The sequence below is a fragment of the Natrix helvetica genome (assembly GCF_964273705.1).
Source record: "Natrix helvetica genome assembly, chromosome: 7".
In the NCBI taxonomy this organism is placed as follows: Eukaryota; Metazoa; Chordata; class Lepidosauria; order Squamata; family Natricidae; genus Natrix; species Natrix helvetica.
The window spans coordinates 65108127-65130535 of NC_138558.1; the positions used below are offsets into that span (position 1 = coordinate 65108127).

At 42.8% G+C, this 22409-nt stretch overlaps 1 protein-coding gene across 7 annotated transcripts in view; it reads left to right on the forward strand.

The window, feature by feature from the left end:
- Positions 1 to 22409, forward strand: part of LNX1 (ligand of numb-protein X 1) — a 181817-nt gene that overhangs the window by 58101 nt on the left and 101307 nt on the right. The window contains exon 1 of one of the 7 annotated variants that reach the window (XM_081959295.1): positions 1172 to 1191. The exons of the other annotated variants lie outside the window; for them this stretch is intronic. The gene's annotated coding sequence lies outside the window, so the exon portion shown is untranslated. Of the gene's footprint in view, positions 1 to 1171; positions 1192 to 22409 lie in introns of those variants that run through there. 7 annotated transcript variants of the gene reach the window in all.

Consider the following 22409-nt stretch of genomic DNA (forward strand, 5'->3'; position numbering starts at 1 on the left):
CTTGGGGCTTAAAGCTCACACATCTTTTCCCTGCCTGAAAGTGGAATTGGAATTCTTGCTACTCACTTTGCAATCTCCTCCCCCCCCCCCAAAAGATACTTGCATAATGTTTTAATAATGGTCCTGCCTGCTTCCATCTTTGACAGCTTCAGCCGCTACAGCTAGGCGGTGCCTTTCATTCACCCCATTGGTTAATTAAAAGAGAACAGAAAAAGTGTGTGAATCCTATCTGCAACTTCATGATTGCAAAGTAGATCTTTTAAAAAGCCATGGTGGCACAATGGTGAGACTGGAGTATTGCAGGCTGACTCTGCCCACAGCCAGGAGTTCGATCCTGAATGGCTCAAGATTGACCCAGCTTTTGAATTGCTATATATATATATTTCTCAAGTGTACTAGAAAAGGGAATGTAATTCAGATTTTTGCAGATAGATGTAAGGTTCAAAGTTCAAGTGGGCTATGCAGGGATGGTGGTAATCCCCTATCTGAAAACCTGAATTAGCCTGAAGTCAGGGAAAACATGACTTCCATTCCCCACCAGAGCTGAAGAAGCTTAGAATATAGAATAACAGAGTTGGGAGGGACTTTGAAGGTCTTCTAGTCCAAGCCCCTTGTTTAGGCATGAAACCATATACCACTTCAGACAAATGGATAGCCAATCTCTTCTTAAAAACGTCCAGTGTTGGGGCATTCACAACTTCTGGAGGCAAGTTGTTCCACTGATTAATTGTTCTAACTGTCAGGAAATTTCTCCTCAGTTCTAAGTTGCTTCTCTCCTTGATTAGTTTCCACCCATTGTTTCTTGTTCTACACTCAGGTGCTTTGGAGAATAGTTTGACTCCCTCTTCTTTGGGGCAACCCCTGAGATATTGGAACACTGCTATCGTGTCTCCCCTAGTCCTTCTTTTCATTAAACTAGACGTACCCAGTTCCTGCAACCGTTCTTCATATGTTTTAACCTCCAGTCCCCAAGCTTCTTGGATGAGAAGTGAAACATCTTCAAAGAAAAACCAGAAAGTCCAGTTACCTCTTGAAAAAGCACTTTTTGGGTTAGGGAAAACAGTTCTGAGACAAATTGATTGGTGGCTGACTCAATTTCCTATGTTCTTGTTCACCCAAGCATGTGCTCCTTCTAGTAGAGAGTCATCCAGGAATATGTGATTATGGACGATGCATCAGACGGAGCACACGGTATGTAACCAGTGAGATTAGATGAGACGTGGCCGCATGAGGCTTCTTGTAGCAATTCCTAGAAGCCTGTAGATTATAGCTTTGAAGCACCTTTAATTAAAAGATAATATGATGATTGCTGTACAGTTAAAATATGTTGTCAATAATCACATGCCTTGAATTATATAACCAAGCTACTAAAGAGTATTGAAGAATTGCATCATAGCACTGCTAAAAACGGCCCATAGCTTTTGAGCGTTGTTGATAGTAAGCCATAGAGCAGGGGTGTCAAACTCAATTGCATTGAGGACCATATCAGGGTTGTGTTTCACCTAGGCGGCGTGGGGGGTGGGGCATGGCCAGAGTGGGCATGACCAGGGTGGGTGTGGCCAGCTTCACATCATTTGTGGCAGGGACACCTGTGACTGGAGCACTCTGCCACAGAAAACAGGCTCCCGAGCTACATTTTCAGCTGGGACAGCCTCTTGCAACCCTCTGCCAGCGAAAACAGAGCTCATGGGGGGCGGGGCAGGGGCACACCATTTTCACTTGCAGAGGTACCACAGGCCAGACCTTCGCTGTTTCCAGGGTGGCCTCGCAGGCCACATCTAAGCCCCCGGCGGGCTGTAACCAGCCCCAGGGTCTTGAATTTGACACCCCTGCCTTAGAATTTCTCACCTACTTGGTAGATGAGAATCAGCATATTAGCCATATGAGAACAGGATTAACTTAGAAAATAAACTGCAGTGGTATTTGTGTGGTGCCTTGTTTGCATTTTGCGTTAGAAAATGATTTTTGAGAGAACACCGACCTGCATCTTTCTGGAATAGATTATGGAGAGGAGGTCTCTAAACAACTGCATGGGTATAGCCCGTATTTAATTAACCTCTGAGTATATATGCATAAGGGATGTGGTGGCTCAGTGGCTAAGACGCTGAGCTTGCCGATCAGAAGGTCAGCAGTTCACCAGTTCAAATCCCTGGCACCGCGTAATATAGTGAGCTCCCGTTACTTGTCCCAGCTTCTGCCAACCTAGCAGTTTGAAAGCATGTAAAAATGCAAGTAGAAAAATAGGAACCACTTTTGGTGGGAAGGTAACAGCGTTCCCTTGCGCCTTTGGCACTTAGTCATGTCGGCCACATGACCACAGAGATGACTTCGGGCAGCGCTGGGTCTTCGGCTTTGAAACGGAGATGAGCACCGCCCCCTAGAGCCAGAAAACCACTAACACCTTCACCTATATGTGCATACGATCAGCTCCTAGAACGGGGTACTTTGGAGAACAGGTTGACCTATTCTCCAAAGTTTTGATAAATTTTACTCCCCAAAAGTCTTCCCCAGCTGGCTTGGTATCATCTCCATTCTGGAATTTGTTCTGTAAACATGAATCTGCCAATAACCCCATCTGCTTTTGGAAATTGTAGAACATCTATTTTTGTCGGAAAACCAGGATTCATTGGCGTGAAATTACCAATTCTAACTGAGGCAACACACATGAAGCCACAAAAGGAGTGTGTGTTATGGAACACACAGAGAGATGCAAACTAGCCAACTGCATTAAGTCTAGCCCTAATTCTTCCCATTTTAAGGCATGGTTCTCCTTGCCAGTATGTTCATTTTCCTCCTTTCCCCCCCCTCCTCAAACTTTGTGTGAGCATCCACTATCCCATCATTCATTTCAGCTGGAGCAAAATCTGTTGGGTCTCTTTCTGCTTTATATCCCTGTTTCTCTGAAAACCACACTTTTTCTGGTACACTGCTTTTTTTTGTCCTGTCAACCCTTATACTTCCAGTTTATCCATCAAGTGTTGTGTTGTGCCTTAAATCCCATCTCTACTACACTGCAATATGTATGCATTTCAGTGGTGGGATTCAATTTTTTTTAGTACCGGTTCGGGGGGGGGGCTTGGTGGGTGTGGCTTGGCTTGGTAGGTGTGGCAGCAGAAAGGTACTGCAAAATCCCCATTCCCTTCCCACCCCACTAACCTGCTTCCCAGCACTGTTCTCCTGTGCAGGGCAACAGAAGAAGACTCAGCTGGGACTTTGGAGGCTGCAAATAGATGAGGGCAGGGCCAGCCAGAGGTGGTATTTGCCAGTTCTCCGAACTACTCAAAATTTCCTCTACCAGTTTGCCAGAACAGGTCAGAACTGGCTGAATACCACCTCTGGAATTACTTCAAAGTACAGACAGTTCTCAACAACGGTCAGCATTGTTTCCTGATAATTTCTGGATTTGGCAATACTTTTTGCATAGTGTGGCTGTAGTATTCTTATTTATCTTTATTAATTTATTTACATCTCCCTTTTATTGTTGTTGTTGTTGTTGTTGTTGTTGTTGTTGTTGTTGTTGTTCATTGCTTTGCAAGTACACTGAGTGCTTCTGGTACCAGAGACAAATTCCTTGTGTTTCTAATCACACTTGGCCAAATAAAGTATTCAATTCAATTCAACACTGAAACTTCGGTTCCATCCCCCTCCCACCAAAATCAATCAATTTCAATTCAATCAGAATAGAGTTGGAAGGGATCTTGGAGGTCTTCTAGTCCAGCTCCCTGCTCAAGCAAGAGACCCTATACCATTTCAGATGTACCCATGTCCCGTCTTTTCTTTAAAACCTCCAGTGATGGAGTACCCACAATTTCTGAAGACAAGCCATTCCACTGATTAATTGTTCTCACTGTTAGGAAGTTTCTCCTTAATTCCATTTTGCTTCTCTCTTTGATCGATTAGTTAGTTTCGATCCATTGCTTCTTGCCTTCCTTTTGGTGCTTTGGAAAATAAGTTGACCCTCTATTCTTTGTGGTAGCCTCTCAAATACTGGAATGCTGCTATCATTTCCCCCCTAGTCCTTCTTTTCTCTAGACTGGCTATACTCAAATCCTGCAACCATTATTAATATGAGCTGTGGTGGCGCAGTGGTTAGAGTGCAGTACTTCAGGCTACTTCTGTTGACTGCAATTTGGCAGTTCAAATCTCATCAGGCTCAAGGTTGACTCATCCTTCCAAGGTGGGTAAAATGAGGACCCAGATTGTTGGGGACAATAGGCTGACTCAGTAAACCACTTAGAGAGGGCTGTAGAGCACTATGAAGTGGTATAAGTGCTATTGCTATATGCTTTAGTCTCCAGGCCTTTATTCATCTTAGTTGCTCTTGTTTGTACTTTTTCCAAAGTCTCCAAAGTTTGTAAAGTGGGGACCAAACCTGGGTTCAGCATTCCAGGTGTGGTCTTACTAAGGATTTATAAAGCAGTACTTTTTGTCTGAGTTTGTCTGAATAGATTCCAGGGTATGCAGATCTATTAGGTATTACATTAACTGTCACCATTAGAGTCCAAATTAGAATTTATCAACGGGGTACCATAACAATTAGGCTGTTAGCTTTTTTTTTTCTTTTTGTCCAGGAGAATGGTTTTTTCAACCTGGCTACCCAAAACAAATAACCAAACGCTTCAATGATCAATTAAATGTCTGCGGACAGCTACCATTTTTATGACACTTGAGTTCCAGGAATACAAAGCCTACAGCTGGGAAAGCAGCTGTTTTCTCTATAAGCTGAACCAATTGATGCTGAAAATAAAACGGCTTCTGGTTAACATCTTACCAAAAAAAAACATAGAGAAAGAAAAGAACCTTCATCGTTTCCTATAACTTATTTTTCTCCTCTCTTCTTCGCTGGAAGGGAAGACTTCATTAACAGACCAACAGGAAAGATATGCCACCCACAGCCACACTATATTGCCAAAAGTATTCGCTCACCCATCCACATAATCAGACCCAGTTGTGAGCGAATACTTTTGGCAATATAGTGTACAGTAATTGTGTACCATTTTCAGAACAATGACTACACTTTCATGACTTAGCATTTTTCCTTTAAAGTTTGATGCTCAGGCCTTTCCTTTCCTTTCTCACAACACTATAAGTCAGTGATGAGTACCCTTTTGGTCATTGCGTGCCGAAAGCATCATGCCTGCACTCATAATGCATTGCACGTGTGGCACACACATACCCTGCACCCCACCCCTTGCGCATAGGTGCATGACCCCCCCTGTGCTCCCCCACGCATGTGCGTGTGACCTCCTCATGCCCTGTTTTGGGCCTAGGAGGCCTCCCTGAAGCCTCCTGGGACAAAAACGGGATGCAGGGGGAACGCTGCACATGCGCGAGCGACCCTCATATCTCTGCGCATGTGCACATGACCCGCTTGCATGTCTCCCACATGAACCCCTCCCCCCGCACAGGCGCGGCAGAGACCTGAAAATCAGCTGAGCAGCGGGAGGCGGACATCATACATGGTGGAACTTAAGCTGGGGTGACAGCTCACATGCCTGCAGAGAGGGCTTCGCGAGCCATAGGTGCCATAGGTTTGCCATCACGGCTATAAGTGATGTTAAGTACCTAATGACTACTTAAATCCTCTGTTCTGGGATGAATGCTTATATGGTTACCAAGGGTGCAGATTGTCAAGTTCAGGAGAAACAAATTTTGCCCCACAGAAGTAAGAAAGGCTATTCCACTAATCCAGGGGTGTCCAAACTTGGGAACTTTAAGACTTGTGGACTTCAACTCCCAGAATTCCCCAGCCAGCCATGCTGTGGACCATGCTGGCTGGGGAATTCTGGGAATTGAAGTCCACAAGTCTTAAAGTTCTCAAGTTTGGACACCCTTGCACTAATCGGTTTATTGGGTCCTACTCTTTACCTTCCCAGAGCAACTTGTCCGTTTAAAACAGTGGCTCTGAACCTTCCCAGCTGTGACCCTTTAATACAGTTCCTCATGTTGTGGTGACCCCCAATCATAAAATTGGTGTTTCGGTTCCTAAGACCATCAAAAATATGTGTCTTCCGATGGTCTTAGGCGACCCCTGTGAAAGGGTCCTTCGACCGCCCCAAAGGGGTCCCGACCCACAGGTTGAGAACCATTGATTTAAAAGAAAATGTCGTTACGAAGCAAAACAAGTTAGGAACTCTAATCAAACGATTAGTCACCAAACTACAAGAAAAAAGAAAAAAGATGTTGAGACTTTGGAAAAAGTTCAGAGAAGAAAAAACTAAGATGATCAAAGGCCTGGAGACTAATTAACCTGTGGAACAGCTTGCCTCCTGAAATCGTGGGCACTCCATCACTGGAGGTTTTTAAGAAGAAGCTAGAAAGGCATTTGTCAGATATGGTACAGGTTCTCCTACTTGAGCAGGGCGCGACTAGGAGACCTCCAAGGTCCCTTCCAGATTCTATTCTATTCTACCCTACCCTACTCTATCCTATTCTATCCCACCCCATCCTATTCTATTGATTGTACAGGTGGTCCTTGACATATAACAGTTGGATTAGTGGCCATTCAAAGTTTCAACGCTACTGAAAAAAGTGACGTATGACCGTTTTTCACACTTACAACCATTTCAGCCTCCCCAGGTTCATGTGATCAAAATTTAGATGCTCGGCTAACTGACTCATATTTATGAGAGTTGCTATGTCCTGGGATCAGGTGATCCCCTTTTGAGACCTTCTGACAAAGCAAAGTCAATGACAAAGCCAGATTCACTTAACAACCGTGTTGCTAGCTTAACAACGGCAATGATACACTTAGCAACTGTGGCAAGAAAGGTTGTAAAATGGGGCAAAACTCATTTAACAAGTGTCTCACTTAGCCACATAAATGTTGGGTTTCATTGTGGTCATAAGTTGAGGACTACCTGTATATCAGGAAAAATCAGAACTTTTCAGAAACGAGTGGGGGGGGGATAAAGTGAAATTTGTGTTCATTATGGAGATATATATGTCTTCCATGGGGCAGAGATAAGCAAAAGATGAGCTCATCCTTTGGATGAAAAGTGGCTACTGTACATCTGTTGCAGTTGGCTTTCTTAACCTGTTGGTTAAGGTTGTTTTAAACAAAAAGGATGTAATTTTACAAAGTTGGGTCGGATTCAGTTGGAACTGAAAGCAGGTGGGGACTGTTCTCACTGAGGCTTCCCAAGAGCAGGAAGCAAACTCCTGGTCCTGACAAAAACACTTTTATTAATTGACTGTGAATTCTGCTCATTCGCATCCAGCAAAGTCTTTCAAGGGAGGATTTACAGTCACAGACCTTATCTGGCCTGGAGAGCTGACAGGCCGATATCTGCAGAACTTGGCAAGGAGTCTCGCAGAGTCACGAACCAATTAAGCGAACTAATTGTCTCCTGCAAACTCCACTCCCCTTTCACTCCTCTTTTATTTCCTCTGGGAGGGGCCATTCTTTGTCCACCTGTGGCCTCACTCCCAAGTCGACCCCTGTTCTTTAGCTGTACCCTTCATCTGGCACTTCTGTGCATGCACACACTGGGAACAGGCTCCAGCTGTTCTTCTGATGTCTGACTCTGAAGGCACCTGATAACCGTCAGATCGCCTTGGCCCACCTCTCTGCCTCCGATACAGATCCCTCATCAGAGCCTTCCCCAGACTCCAGGACTGGCCCATCTTCCTCCCCAAACTCCTCACTCTCTGAATCTGCAGCTAGCTCCACTGGTGGGCCACAACAGAAGCCTTGTAATACACAATTGAAAGGACGATTGGTCCCATTTTATCTGCTGGGAGACTCAGTTGGCTGCAGAGTTCATATTTCACTTTAAAACTCCCCCCCCCCCCTGGCACTTATGGAGTCACAGGAAAAATATTGCCAACTCCAGTTCCCCCCCCCCAAAAAAAAAACATTTGTCAGCTCCCCAGGCTCAGGTCGGTTGTGTATCACATGACATGTTTACCACAATTAATTTTATTGTGGTGTATGGAATTAATCCCATTTTCATAGTTTGCATAATATCTTGCACCATAAATGTACCACAAAGACTGAATTCTCACAACACTCAGCCCTAAAATATGGCTGGCTAGCTTGGATTATTTGGCTTTAGTCCATCTTTGTATTTCCTCCATCCCATGGGAAAAGGCTTCTAATTTCTTTCCATTTGTGGTATATCTGAGCTTGGCACCTTTACTTATTTTGTATCAGCCTGTCTTTTTAATAAGTTTACTTTCCTGTAACTTTCAGCCCAAGAAGCAACCATTATCACTGGAAATGTTGACACAGATTTGCGTATATTAACTTTTAATAACCTATTAGTTCTAGAAGGCAGTCTAAAATCTATAATGCTGTCTTTTGCCTATTTCTTTACACTACGAGGGACGCAGTGGCTCAGTGGCTAAGATGCTGAGCTTGTCGATCAGGAAAGTCAGCAGTTCAGCAGTTCGAATCCCTAGCGCCGCGTAATCGAATGAGCTCCCGTTACTTGTCCCAGCTTCTGCCAACCTAGCAGTTCGAAAGCATATAAAAATGCAAGTAGAAAAATAAGGACCACCTTTGGTGGAAAGGTAACAGTGTTCTGTGCGCCTTTGGCATTTAGTCATGCCGGCCACATGACCACAGAGATGCTTTCGGACAACGCTGGCTCTTCGGCTTTGAAACGGAGATGAGCACCACCCTCTAGAGTCAGGAACAACTAGCACATATGTGCCAGGGGAACCTTTACCTTTGGCTTTCATAGCCCATGAATGTGATTACAAGAGCAATTGTTGGAAGAAAAATTCATCTGGTTCAATTCTAAGCTGGGAGAAAGATACTGGAATCATGGAGGCTGCTTGGAAAGATGGTTTGTGGATGAAGTGGAAGCACATGTGATTCTGGGCAACTGACAAAATGGAGTTGAGAGTGGGTATTTATTTATTTATTTATTTATTTATTTATTTATTTATTTATTTATTTATTTATTTATTTATTTATTTATTTATTTATTTATTTATTTATTTATTTATTTATTTATTTATTTATTTATTTATTTATTTATTTATTTATTTATTTATTTATTTATTTATTTATTTATTTATTTATTTATTTATTTATTTATTTATTTATTTATTTATTTATTTATTTATATTTGATGCTTCTAGACCGCCCCCTCTCCCAAAAGGGACTCGGGGCGGTGTACAGTCCATGCAAAATATAACAAAATACAATAAAAAAAGTTAAATATGTACAGTTGGCATGGAGGAGGTTAAAATGCAATTAAAAGAACTGTACAAAGCTAATATAAATATAAGTTGGGTGGGTTTTTATACCTTCTTTGGGAATTTGTATTTGAGTTTCCTGTTCCTGTGCATGAACATGTCCTTTAATATTCTATTGGCTGTTGACATATTCCTATGGGGGTCATGAAGGGGTCATAGCTGGCTCTAGAGGCAAAAGAGGAAATGTAAATCCTAGGTGTTTGTCTGAGCTAATCTAGACAACCTCTGGCTTGTTGTTTATCTGAGCTCTCAGGTGAAGTTTGGGCTGCTCTGGGATGCTGCAGTGAAGGGGCTTTTGTGTTCTGAAAGGGTGTTGGGCAATTCTTATTGTGGCTAATGACTTTCATCCTGTGTTGGATCTTGGGTGAGGGGCTGCTTCTAACCCTATCACTCTGCCTTTGTTAGCTGCCAAACTTTGTTGCAAACAGTTTGAAAATATCCTGAATGGATTTCTGCCTGCCGCATTTGCTTTGCTTATGAATGGAGCCATCTAGATGAGTTGGCTTCCTCTTTCAATAAGCTCTTTATCTCTTAAGTGCTGTGGGCTATTAAGGAAGACTTGGGGGCTGCTTCCTGCCTCTAAAAAAACACATTTCTCCATTTCTCATTTAGGATAATATAATGCTCTGCCTTTTTAAAAATATTCCTCAAAAGTACGCGTGCTTTGAGGGCTTCCCACACAACCATCTCGCAAAGTGGATCATTTCCAGAGGCAGCGTCTTCTTCAAAGCCAGAAACACCCTGAGGGCTTCACCCACAGAGGGGTTGTTAATGGCCAAGCAAGCGTGCTGTGCTGCCCTTTCCATTCAGCCATGCCATTTGGCCTTCAGCAGCTGACCCACCTGCCTGGCAAAAGACAAGACGTTCAGTGCCGCAACCCGCTTCTAACTGTCACCCGCTTTCATAATAAGATTGATTACAGGCTGTGCCACTGCATTTATGAGGGCAATTAGGAGCCATGCATATTTTAAGGACTGGTTCAGGATGGGGCACCTGATTTGCTTCACATGCATGACTGTCTCCGGATGTACGCCAGGGAGAAGCCTGCTGGGGAAGCATTTTTGCCTGGAACTGCTGGCATTGCCTGCGCCTCTCGGCTCCTGGATCGTTCTGCTGGGAACCAGCCAGCCACATAGTTCTCCCAAAGGTTAGCATTGCTCTGCTACCAAATAGCTAGAAGGTCCAGTCGCTTTTATTTAGGGGCGGTTTGAACTGGAGTAAGGGGGGAGGAGGTTTGGGCGAGGGGGTCGGAAGAGAAGTGAAATACTGTGAAGGCACAAAGTTCTCAGCACCTGAAACCTCCCAAGACTTCTAGAGCGGAGGTAAGCGCTTTCATCTCTCATATGCAGAATAGAGTCGCAGACTTAAAAAGGCCTAAACATGCAGGATAGTGTTGAATATGCAAGTTGCCATCTGCCTAAGACTTGTTTCTACAACCTACTAAATAGCACATATAAAGTCTGCTGTCAAATACTTCTGTGTATATATAGCATTTTTTGTTTTGGAACAGATACCTTTGCAGAACTATATGTATAGTCAAATCATAATGGATGGTCCTTCCTTCCTTCCTTCCTTCCTTCCTTCCTTCCTTCCTTCCTTCCTTCCTTCCTTCCTTCCTTCCTTCCTTCCTTCCTTCCTTCCATTCTGATAATGAATAGGGGAGAGGAGAGAAGAGAAGAAGTTGGAAGGACCTTGGAGGTCTTCTAGTCCAACCCCCTGCTCAGCCAGGAAATCCTATACCACTTCAGACAAGTGGTTGTCCCATCTCTTGTTAACAACTTCCAGTGTTGGAGCATTCACAACTTCTGGAAACAAGTTGTTCCATTGGTTAATGGTTCTAACTAACTGTCAGGAAATTTCTCCTTAGTTCTAGGTTGCTTCTCTCCTTGATTAGTTTCCACCCATTGCTTCTTGTCCTGCTTTGGAGACCATATCAAGACAATTTTCAGGGGCAGGGAATTCTGTAGGTTAATGGAGGCTACAATGCATTTTCTTAAAATTAAAACACTGATTTTTTAAATTTTTTTTATTTAATGTTTATGTAAAAATATATTGCTTTCTGATCTGGGGTTAGTGTTTAGTTTTCTGGTTCTGTAGATAAATACTTAAAACTGAAGGGATATATTTTACCACGTGAGGTGTGTCACTGATGGAGTTGCAACCTGAAAAGAGGCCCAGTTGGGACTGGCTGAAAAGAAAGTTGCATAAGATATTAGTCCAAATGTAAGAATATTCTCTCTTCTGGTCTACAAAATTACTAAAAGCCTGTAGTGTTGCTCCTGTTACTAGTTTTGCCCAAATAAACAAATGCATAAAGGGCTGAGGATAGATAGATAGATAGATAGATAGATAGATAGATAGATAGATAGATAGATAGATAGATAGATAGATAGATAGATAGATAGATAGATAGATAGATGATAGATAGATAGATAGATAGATAGATAGATAGATAGATAGATAGATAGATAGATAGATGGATAGATAGATAGATAAGGGGTTGGAAGGGGTTTTTGCTAGTCAAATCCCAAATCACTTTAGATGGGCATAATCTACTTATCTTTAATGTGTGGACTAAAACATTCAACATTCAACCTAATTGCAAAAGCTAGAAGAATATAAGGCATGCATCCTTTCTTAATATACACTAATTTACACTAGGTTAAGGGATTAAATCAGTGTTTCTCAACCTTAGCAACTTTAAGAGATATGGACTTGGGAAATTCCAGGAGCTGAATAAATAATAATGAAAGGTGAAACTAATTACTGAATAAATGAATACATTAATTTAAAAGTAGCTCTCAGGACTTGCTTTTTTAATACAGCATTCAGCAAAAAATACAGCATCATTTAAAAAAATAAAATACTTCAATGTCTTATACCATGTTTTCCCGAAAAAAAGATAGGGTCTTATATTCTTTTGACCCCCAAAATAAGCACTTGGCCTTATTTTTGGGGAGGTCTTATTATTTTTGAGGTGCAGGAGGCAGCGACTGTGGTCACCTCATGGCTGCTGCTGTGTTGCAATATTTTCAGGGAGGGCTTATTTTGGGGGGAGGGCTTATTTTAGCGCATGCGCTCAAAAGCCCGATTAGGCTCATTATCCAGGGAGGTCTTATTTTCAGGGAAACAGGGTAATAATATCTTTTACACTTGATATTGACACTCTTGTCAAACTCAATGCAAACTCAAAGGTCCTTAGATCTGGCCCGCAGGGCTGCCCTATAAACAGCAAAGGACCCGCCCATGGTGTATCACTGCGTTAAATGTTTGCTAGCCGAACTGAACTGAATAATTACTGATGAATTACTGTGCAGGTCATAAGCCCTTATCAGCAATGATTTATTGCGCATGCTCATCACACATTCCAGAGACTTCTTTCCTTTTGATATTGTTCGTCTGCCAGGAAGCTGGTAGACAAACTACTTCTGCCAAAATGTAACAATTAGATAGATTTGTTTTATTTTCTATTTTATTATTTTTGTATTAAAAGTTTGTTTTTTAATTAGAACTTGTTATTGGACTTCATTTTTCGCTCCTTGAAGATATGCTGTTTGGAAAAAGCCGCGGTCTAAGCCTCATCTAGTTCAGGGTGAAATATCTTCCCCTGACATGGTGCCTCTGCCAGCGAAAACAGCTAGGGAGGGCCGTGTGCCGTCTTCCCAGACTCCATTTTTGGCCTCGATGGCCTCCTGCAGCCCTCCGCCAGCAAAAACGGAGTTCGGGGGGGATGCGCGCGTCCCCCTCAAGCCCCGTTTTTGCTGACAGAGACCTAATAAACAAAAACAAAACAAAGGGAGAAATGTTTCCTCTTTTGCATTTGAGCATCCAAGAAGGGACAAGAAAGGAAGAAGGGAAGATGGGAAGAGAGCAAGGAAGGAAAAATAAGGAAATGGGAAGGAAGAAGAAAAGAGAATAAAGAGGGAAGGAAAAAGAAGAAAAGGAAGGAAGGAAGGAAGGAAGGAAGGAAGGAAGGAAGGAAGGAAGGAAGGAAGGAAGGTTATAATGAGAGGGAGGGAGGGTCTGAGGGAAGTCCTGTCTTAGCACTTGGCCACCACAGGTGCCCCAACATGAGTGACGTCAAGCTGCCCACACCCACCCCAATCCTCAGAGGTCAATCACAACCCTGATGCGGCCCTCAATAAAATCAACTTTGACACCCCTGCGATAGGTCAAAATGATAAAAGTTTCAAGCTTATGTATGCTTATTTATGCCTGTATTCCAACTGCACTGAATTTTATTTGTGAATACTTAAGAATGAGCATCTAATGTGCCCAGGTAGAATTTTGGCTGCTTGAGAATAGAGACAAGAATGCTTTGGAAATCATTGCCATAGATGTTAGCACTGGTCCAATCACTTTTTTTTTTTTTTTACAAAAAGGCAATTTGTTCTGCCTTTCTTCTTTGATATTGCTGGTCTTTAAAATCAAAATTTCCCAATTAAATTCTTTTTAAATATGTAATTGCCACTACGTTCACACAATTTTCTTTATAATATACCCTTTTTAAAGTGCAGTTTGAGTGAATTTTTCTTTTTTCCTCTTTGAAAATAATTTGTACTAAACTTATCAAAATGTAAAATACAAATGAAAATAGTGGGAAACAGGAAAGGAGGAGAGACAAATAGAGGAGAAAGGGGGGAAAACACTGATTTGATGCTAGTGGTTAATTCATTTCAAAGCCTCGTGGGAATGGAACCTCCAATTTACTTAGAGTGGCACTCAAGAAGACTTCTTTTATGTGGCTGCCTTCAAGCTTACTTCTATGAGTAAGAATTGCCATATTTTTCGGAGTATAAGATGCACCAAGATTTTGAAGAGGCAAATTTAAAAAAAAAAGTTTTTGCACTCTGCAGACCTCCCCAAAATGGCCTGTTTTTCGCAAACATGGGCCCATTTTTTGTCAAAAAAAGGGAATGTATAGCCTTTAGGAGGCTTATAGAGTGCTTCTAGGAGCTGGGGAGGGCAAAAACAAGCAAAAAATGGCCCATTTTGTGCTCATTTTTGCCCTCCCCAGCCCCCAGGAGCACTCTGGAAACCTCCTAAAGACAATGCACAGTCATTTTTGCAAAAGGGACGGGGTTTTGGAAGGCAAAAAATGCTTTATTCAGTGTATAAGATGCACTCAGATTTTCACCCTCTTTTTTGAGGGAAAAAGGTGCGTCTTATATGCCAAAAATATGGTAAATGGTTAATCTTTATCATTAATTGTAAGCCAGTAGTTAAGTATATATTTAGAGCCCGGGTGTCAAACTCGATTTCATTGAGGGCCGCATCAGGGTTGTGATTGACCTCGGGAGGGAGGGCGGGGGGGCACAGCCGTAGGCACGGCCAGCTTGACGCCACTTGTGTTGTGGGCACCTGTGGTGGCCCGGGAGGGCTGGGGTATTTCCATGACAGCCTCCAGCAGCCCTCTGCCAGCGAAAACGGGCTCCGTTTTCAGCCGTTTTCAGCCATGACAGCCTTCTGCTGCCTCATTTTCGCTAGTACAGGCACTGTGGGCCGGTCCTTGGCTATTTTCAGGACAGCCCCGCAGGCCAGATCTAAGCACCCCATGGGCCGGGCCTGGATCCGGCCTGTGGACCTTGAGTTTGACATCCTTGGTTTACAGTATCACTATTTATAACATGGTTTTAAAGATATGAATTACAGTAGAATGAGGTTTATTCATGGAAATCTAGCTTCATTCTAGCTTCATTAATAGTCATTTCTAATGCTTACTTATTAAAATGTTATGTGTTCAGATATGTCCCAATGGAATTTTGATCTCTATTGGACAACCCATTATTGTTAAAGTAGCCTTCATACCTAAGATTTGAAAGACAAAAGGAGGACTTTATAGCTGACTAAATGCTTAAGATTCCAACTGCTTCCAGTTATATACTGCTTTGGATAGCGAGTCACTTTGGATGGCGAGATGGATGGCATATCTATTTAACAAATAAATAAATGAATAAATTCTAGACTTGAGGTGCTTATTACACATACAAGACCATGAGAATGTATTTATTTATTTATTTATTACCACACCTCATCGCAATCCAAGATTGTGTTGCTCAATTGAGACTTCAGAAAAATGTAAGCAACATATAAGTAGAATAAATAAATAGAAAACCAGTTGAATGCAGCTTAATAATGCTTCAGTGTTTAAACCCACAAAACCACTATATAGCAAATCAGGAAGCTCTTAAAGTCTTTCACAACCGCTTATACAATACCGTTGCAGTTAACAATATATGGTTGTGTGTATATTTTTTGAGTAGCTAATACCAACATTGCCACCTTCTAAATAACAAGATAAGTTAGAAAAAAATATTCCGCACGTTTTTTGAACTTTGCTATTTCACAGAACTTCCAGCAATAATATATTATTGGGAAAAAACAATAATTGTTCTCTTTAACTGCAATTTTGGGAGCAAAACTACCGTGTTTCCCCCAAAATAAGTGAGGGTCTTATTTTCTTTTGACCCCCAAAATAAGCACTTGGCCTTATTTTCGGGAGGTCTTATTATTTTTGAGGTGCAGGAGGCGGCGAGCGTGGTCACCTCATAGCTGCTGCCATGTTGCAATATTTTCGGGGAGGGCTTATTTTAGGCAGCGTTTTCAAAGAAGATAAAGGTGGATTCTTATTAGCCTTATCCTGAAGGACTTTGGCAGCCTGCTGTAGAACTCTTTACTACTATTTGGAACTCATTATGGGCTGTGAATGAATATAATTCACAGCCTTTGAAATAAAAAGAGTTTTCAGAGTATAAGACGCACCTTTTCCCCTCAAAAATGAGGCTGAAAATCCGGGTGCGTCTTATACACTGAATACAGCATTTTTGGCCTCCCAAAACCCCGCCCCCTTCACCAAAATGGCTGTGCAGAGCCTTTAGCAGGCTTTCAGAGTGCTCCTGGGGGCTGGAGAGGGCAGAAATGCACAAAAAACAGGCCTTTTTTTGCTCAATTTTGCCCCCCCAGCCCCCAGGAGCACTTTATAGGCCTCCTAAAGGTTATGCATGCCCTTTTTTTGAGAGGTCTGCAGAGTGCAAAAACGTTTTTTAAAAATTTGCCTCTTCAAAATCTTGGTGTGTCTTATACTCCGGAAAATATGGTAATCATTTGCTGATTTACTGTATCAGGAAGCCTAGGTCAGAATAAGACATTTTAAAAAATGTCTCAAATTGTCTTTGTAAATCCTATTTAGAAATTCAGTTTTGCAATAGCAGTGAAGGAATAATGGTGAACATGCCATGTTTATGCATAAATTTCTTTACTGCTAGTAACAAAACTAAGGGGATTTTAACCATCTTTTATGATGCCTAAAGCCCCAGCTTTTCCACAGCTAACTTTGCCATTATCCCTCTTCCCTTTTGGATATATTTCTTCCCAGAAGTTCATAGCTATCACCAGGGAACTATAAGCAGCTCTTTTCAATCTTTGCTGACTCAGTTCCCCAATTGTTCACCCCAAAATAGGGAATTGTCATTAGGTAGTTCACAAAAGATGCTGTATCTATCTACTAGGATGTACAAAGTCAACCAGGAGATTTGGGGTGGGTGGATCCTGCCCCCCTGTTTGTGCCTCTTCACCCTGGGGCTTTCAGCCAACGAATCCTAGAGTCCAGATTCCATATGGCTGAAACATGCCGAAACATCAATTTCCTTTTCATAAACAGCAAAACTGACCTGAAGGGAGAGGCTATATTTCAGCCTGTAAATTGCGGAAGAGAGAATCATATGCTTGGTGTCAGTTGGATGAATTAGAGTGAGAGATGATGCTGAATCTTCTTCCAACCCTCAGATATTGACTCATTAAGATGACTTTCCAAATAGGTATGGAGTGCTTTGCATGCCCAACATCCTCTTTGGCAAAGAAAGGTACCGACGTCTAGCAGCCTGTAAAAAATGCTGATGAGTTTTTGGACAGCTCACTGGAATCCTTTGAAGCCGCAGGAATGAGCATGTATAGTAGATGGGTTCTTCATGTTCTCCCTGGATGCTGTTAGAGGCTACACATGTTTATATAGTATCTGGCTAGACCTGACAGACCAGGTTATCTTGGAAGTATATATTAGCATAGGACATTTTTTTAGACCCCTGCAATAACGCAGGGATGGGATTCAAAAATTTTAGCAACTGGTTCTCTGACCAGTTGCTGGTGGGCATGGCCAGGGTGGGCATGGCCTACTTGGCCTCCTGCACCACAGTGAGGCGGTGTTTTTGCCCTCCGTAGGCTCTGGAGGTTGTCTTTGAGCTTCCGGGAGGCGGAAACGGCCTCCTCTGTGCTTCAGAGGCCGTCGGGAGACTGGAAACAGGCCTGTTTCCAGCCTCCGGATTTTCGGGACACCCATTTTTCACCCTCCCAGAGCCTCCGTGCGGGCTCTGCACTTACCTAGCATCTAAAACAGGCCGTGTGGAGACTCCTGGGAGGGGAGGGGCATGGTGGGCAGGCCATGGTGAGCAGGGACAGCCAATCCTTGCAACCACCAGTTCAGTGAACCAGATGTAAAATTAGCATCCAGTTCACCCGAACCAGTCCGAACTGACTGAATCCCAGCCTGCCTTTAAGGTGCCTTCGGGTTCTTTCTGCATCAGACCCAGGATAACAGGAAGAAGTGATTGAAATTCAAGACTGCAGACCGAAAATCAGAAGGTCTGACATTCTTTGCTCGTGAAATAATTACAGCAGCACCTGTGTTATTTAACTTGCATTAAATATTGGTTCGAAACAGCAAGAACTGATCTGTCCAATATTTCTTTTTAGACCATGAGTTTCTGTCCGACCTTGGCTGGGTGACTTTGGGACAGACACTCCCTCAGCCCAGCCTACCTCGCAGTGTTGTTGTTGTGGGAAAATAGGAAGAGGAAGGAGTATTAGTTATGCTCGTAGACTTTGGTTATTTCTTTAAAAAAATAAGCTGGAATATGAATAAATAATAAAAAAGAAGAAAAGTAAAAATTCTTGCTAAGTTGCCACAATGAAGAAGGGGTCAACCTATTCTCCAAAGTATCTGAAGGCAAGACAAGAATCAATGGATGGAAACTAATCATGGAGAGAAGCACCCAGAACTAAGGAGAAATTTCTGACAATACAATTAATCAGTGGAACAACCTGCCTCCAGAAGTTGTGGGTGCTCCATCACTGGACGTTTTTAAGAAGAGATTTGTTTGCTTGAGCAGTGGATTGGTCTAGAAGACCTCCAAGGTCCCCATAGAGCTTTGTTGTTCTGTGACTTCACAAACATATTCATGTAGTTTTCTTAATAACAGTATGGGGTTGAGTTGCCATTTCTACTTTCTGGAATCCTTTAGCCAGCTCTCTCCATCTATTCTAGTGTTTCTCAACCTTCCCAACATGTGGCATTCAGGGAGGAGGAGGAGCCAACGTCGTGATAATACGGACATGCGGTCTTGATGCTCCGAGACCACAGCCGATGCTTTTGCTGCTGGGTGGTCCAATCGGACCTAAACCGTCCCGCAGAGACGGTGAACAGGAAGAATACGTCTTGCTGATCTCAGGGACATTGCAAAGTCCCTCTCCTCCTTATCAGCTGAGCTTTGGGCATACCAGGGGTTGCAACACAAATACATACCTATTTCCCTGGCTCAGCTGATAAGGAGAGCCTGTGGCTTAGTGGCTAACAAATCTGCCTAATATGTAACACAGCCCAGGTTCAAATCCCAGTAAGGGTATGGCTAGCTGATGAGAGCTAAATTGCTTGAAATAGATCTATACTAGTCTCCCTTTATTTATTTATCAGCACAAATACAACACAAATATAAAAAGGCAACATTAAAAATAAAAATATGGTTTTCTGCCTGGATGGTCTTCTGTGATGAGCTGAATGACAGAAAGAGGGAGTGGTGAGCTCCCTCCCATATTTGGGCATACCAGGGGTTGTAACACAAATACATACCTATTTCCCTGGCTCAGCTGATAAGAAGGAGAGCCTGTGGCTTAGTGGCTAACAAATCTGCCTAATATGTAACACAGCCCAGGTTCAAGTCACACATATATACACACATATATAAGCATGGGTACAACATACAACATATATATATATATATATATATATATATATATATATATATATATATATATATATATATATGTGTGTGTGTGTGTGTGTGTGTGTGTGTGTGTGTGTGTGTGTGTGTGTGTGTGTGTGTGTGTGTGTGTGTGTGTGTGTGTGTGTGTGTGTGTGTGGTATTTGTGCTGATAAATAAATAAAGGGAGACTAGTATAGATCTATTTCAAGCTATTTAGCTCTCATCAGCTAGCCATACCCTTACTGGGATTTGAACCTGGGCTGTTCACACACACATATATATAAGCATGGGTACAACATACAACATATATATATATATATATATATATATATATATATATATATATATATGTGTGTGTGTGTGTGTGTGTGTGTGTGTGTGTGTGTGTGTCTGTGTGTCTGTGTGTGTGTCTGTGTGTGTGTCTGTGTGTGTCTGTGTGTGTGTCTGTGTGTGTCTGTGTGTTTCACGGGTGTAGGTATGCTGGTTTTGTTGTATTCGGGTCTTTTTCCCTGTAAGATCTTACACGGGAAAAGACCCGAATACAACAAAACCAGCATTATATATATTAAAAAAAACATGTGGCATTCAGTTCCCAGAAGTCTGGCTGGGGATTTCTGGGAATTGAAGTCCACATGTCTCAAAGTTGCCCAGGTTGAGAAACAGTGGTATAGTCTACAGCAGGGGTGTCAAACTCAAGGCCTGGGGGTCGGATCTGGCCCGCAGGGTGCATAGATCTGGAAAAAGCAAAGGACTGGCTCGCAGTGCCTCTGCCAGTGAAAACAGCACTCAGGAGGGCCACGGCCCGAAGGTTGCAGGAAGCCGTCGCAGCCAGAAACGGAGCTTGTGAGCCTGTTTTTGCTGGCAGAACTTTTGGGCCACCACAAGCACCCCCGACACAAGTGACACCCCCCCCCCGACACGAGGGACGCCAAGCTGGCCATTCCCACCCTGGCCATGCCCCCCCAAAGTGAAACACAGCCCTGATGCGGCCCTCAATGAAATTGAGTTTGACACCCTTGGTCTACAGCTATGGTACTGTCTGGAGATGTCCCATCCAAGTACGAATGGACGTCAAGTACGAATCAAGTCCACTTTGTTTTCACACCCAGGTAAGATCAGGTAGGGACTGTTGCCTGCTGAGGAACTCTGTATTTGTCCTCAGTATGTGTTGGGTCCCAAGCCTCTACAATATATACGAACACAGACTTGGCTGTCTGCCACAACTAAGGAGGGAGATAAGCAATGCCTTGGCTGGGAGCCAAGAAAGCTATCTCTATGAAACAAGGCTTTAACTCACGAAATTCTCTCAATCTTTCTCTATGGCTGGATCAGTAAATGGTTGTTTCCTGCAAAATTCCCCTCTCGTCGCCCCACCTATAAGCTCTCTGGGAGGAGCCAATCAGTAGCCACGTGTTCCTATTTCCTTCTGTGACCCTTTTTCCAAAGCTGCTCCCTCCTCCTCGCAGCCCTACGCATACGTACGTCAGGGGCAGCCTCCCTCTGTTCTTCCTCACTGTTCCCTGACTTAAATGCCACCTGGTGGCCAACAGGCCTCTCTAGTCCCTGCTCTGACTCCGAACACCCTCCAGAGTCTTCCGCAGCCTCCAGGGCAGTCCCATAGTGTTCATCGTTGTCAGATTCCACCAACAGCTCAGACGGTTGCTGTTGGGCCACAACAGTATGTCCCGCAACACTGCAATCAATACTGTCTTCTCTATGGAGGTTGTCATCTCCTGTTTTCTCTTCAGGTTTATCTTCTTGAATCTCTTAATATTTCCCTGCCCTCAGATCAATTTCTTTAATCCTACATAGCTATCCCTTAGGTGGTGGCTCAGTGGCTAAGACGCTGAGCTTGTCGATCAGAAAGGTTGGTTCAAATCCCTAGTGTTGCATAACAGAGTGAGCTCCCGTTAGTTCTCCCAGCTTCTGCCAACCTAGCAGTTCGAAATCACGTAAAAATGCAAGTAGAAAAAACAAGGACCACCTTTGGTGGGAAGGTAACAGCATTCCTTCAGCATTTAGTCATGCCGGTCACATGACCATGGAGACGTCTTTGGACAGCGCTGGCTCTTCGGCTTTGAAACGGAGATGAGCACCATCCGTGTCCTGGGGTCATGTGATCCTCTTTTGGGACCTTCTGAAAAGTAAAGTCGATGGGGAAACCAGGTTTCCTTAACAACTATGTTACTAATTTAACAACCGCAGTGATTCATTTAACAAATACGGCAAGACAGGTCGTGAAACAGGGCAAAATTCACTTAACAACAGTCTCGCTTAACAACAGTAATTCCTGGCTCAGTTGTGGTTGTAAGTTGAGGATTACCTGTACACTTCGTAGGTCATAAGATCACCAAACCCACCAGGATAAATTCGGAATAAATATGGTCCTTGTTCATAACTTGAAACCAATGTGAAAAGAAATCTCCTCTTTCTGAATCCTCAAGATGTAAACATGTATGCCGTAAGATTAACAGTGATGACAGAATGAAGAATGACATGCAGAAGTTACTTCCATTATAAACACAGGCTGTGGATAACATAAACAGGTTTTGACCCGTATCCTTTTCTGCCTTTTTCTTATACTTGATATATAAATGGTACATCAAGAGAGGATTCTCCCTGCTCCGTCTTTCCCCATCCAGTGAAATTAATGAAATTGTCAGGTAACCTTTTAGAGTTTGGATAGCAATGTCTTTCCATACATAAACCAGAGTTCAAAGCATTGTGCCACCAGATAGAAAGGAGTTATACAGAAGCAGGAAGCACTGATATCTCTCTCTCTCTCTCTCTCTCTCTCTCTCTCTCTCTCTCTCTCTCTCTCTCTCTCCCTCCCTCCCTCCCTCCCTCCCTCCCTCCCTCCCTCCCTCTCCCGCTCCTACTTCTATCTATCTATCTATCTATCTATCTATCTATCTATCTATCTATCTATCTATCTATCTATCTATCTATCTATCAATCTCTGTATCTATCTATCTATCTATCTATCTATCTATCTATCTATCAATCTCTGTATCTATCTATCTCTATCTGTCTGTCTATCAATCTCTGTCTGTCTGTCTGTCTGTCTGACTATCTCTATCTCTCTATCTCTATCTCTCTCTGTCTGTCTGTCTGTCTGTCTATCTATATCTATCATCTCTCTCTCTCTCTCTCTCTCTCTCTCTCTCT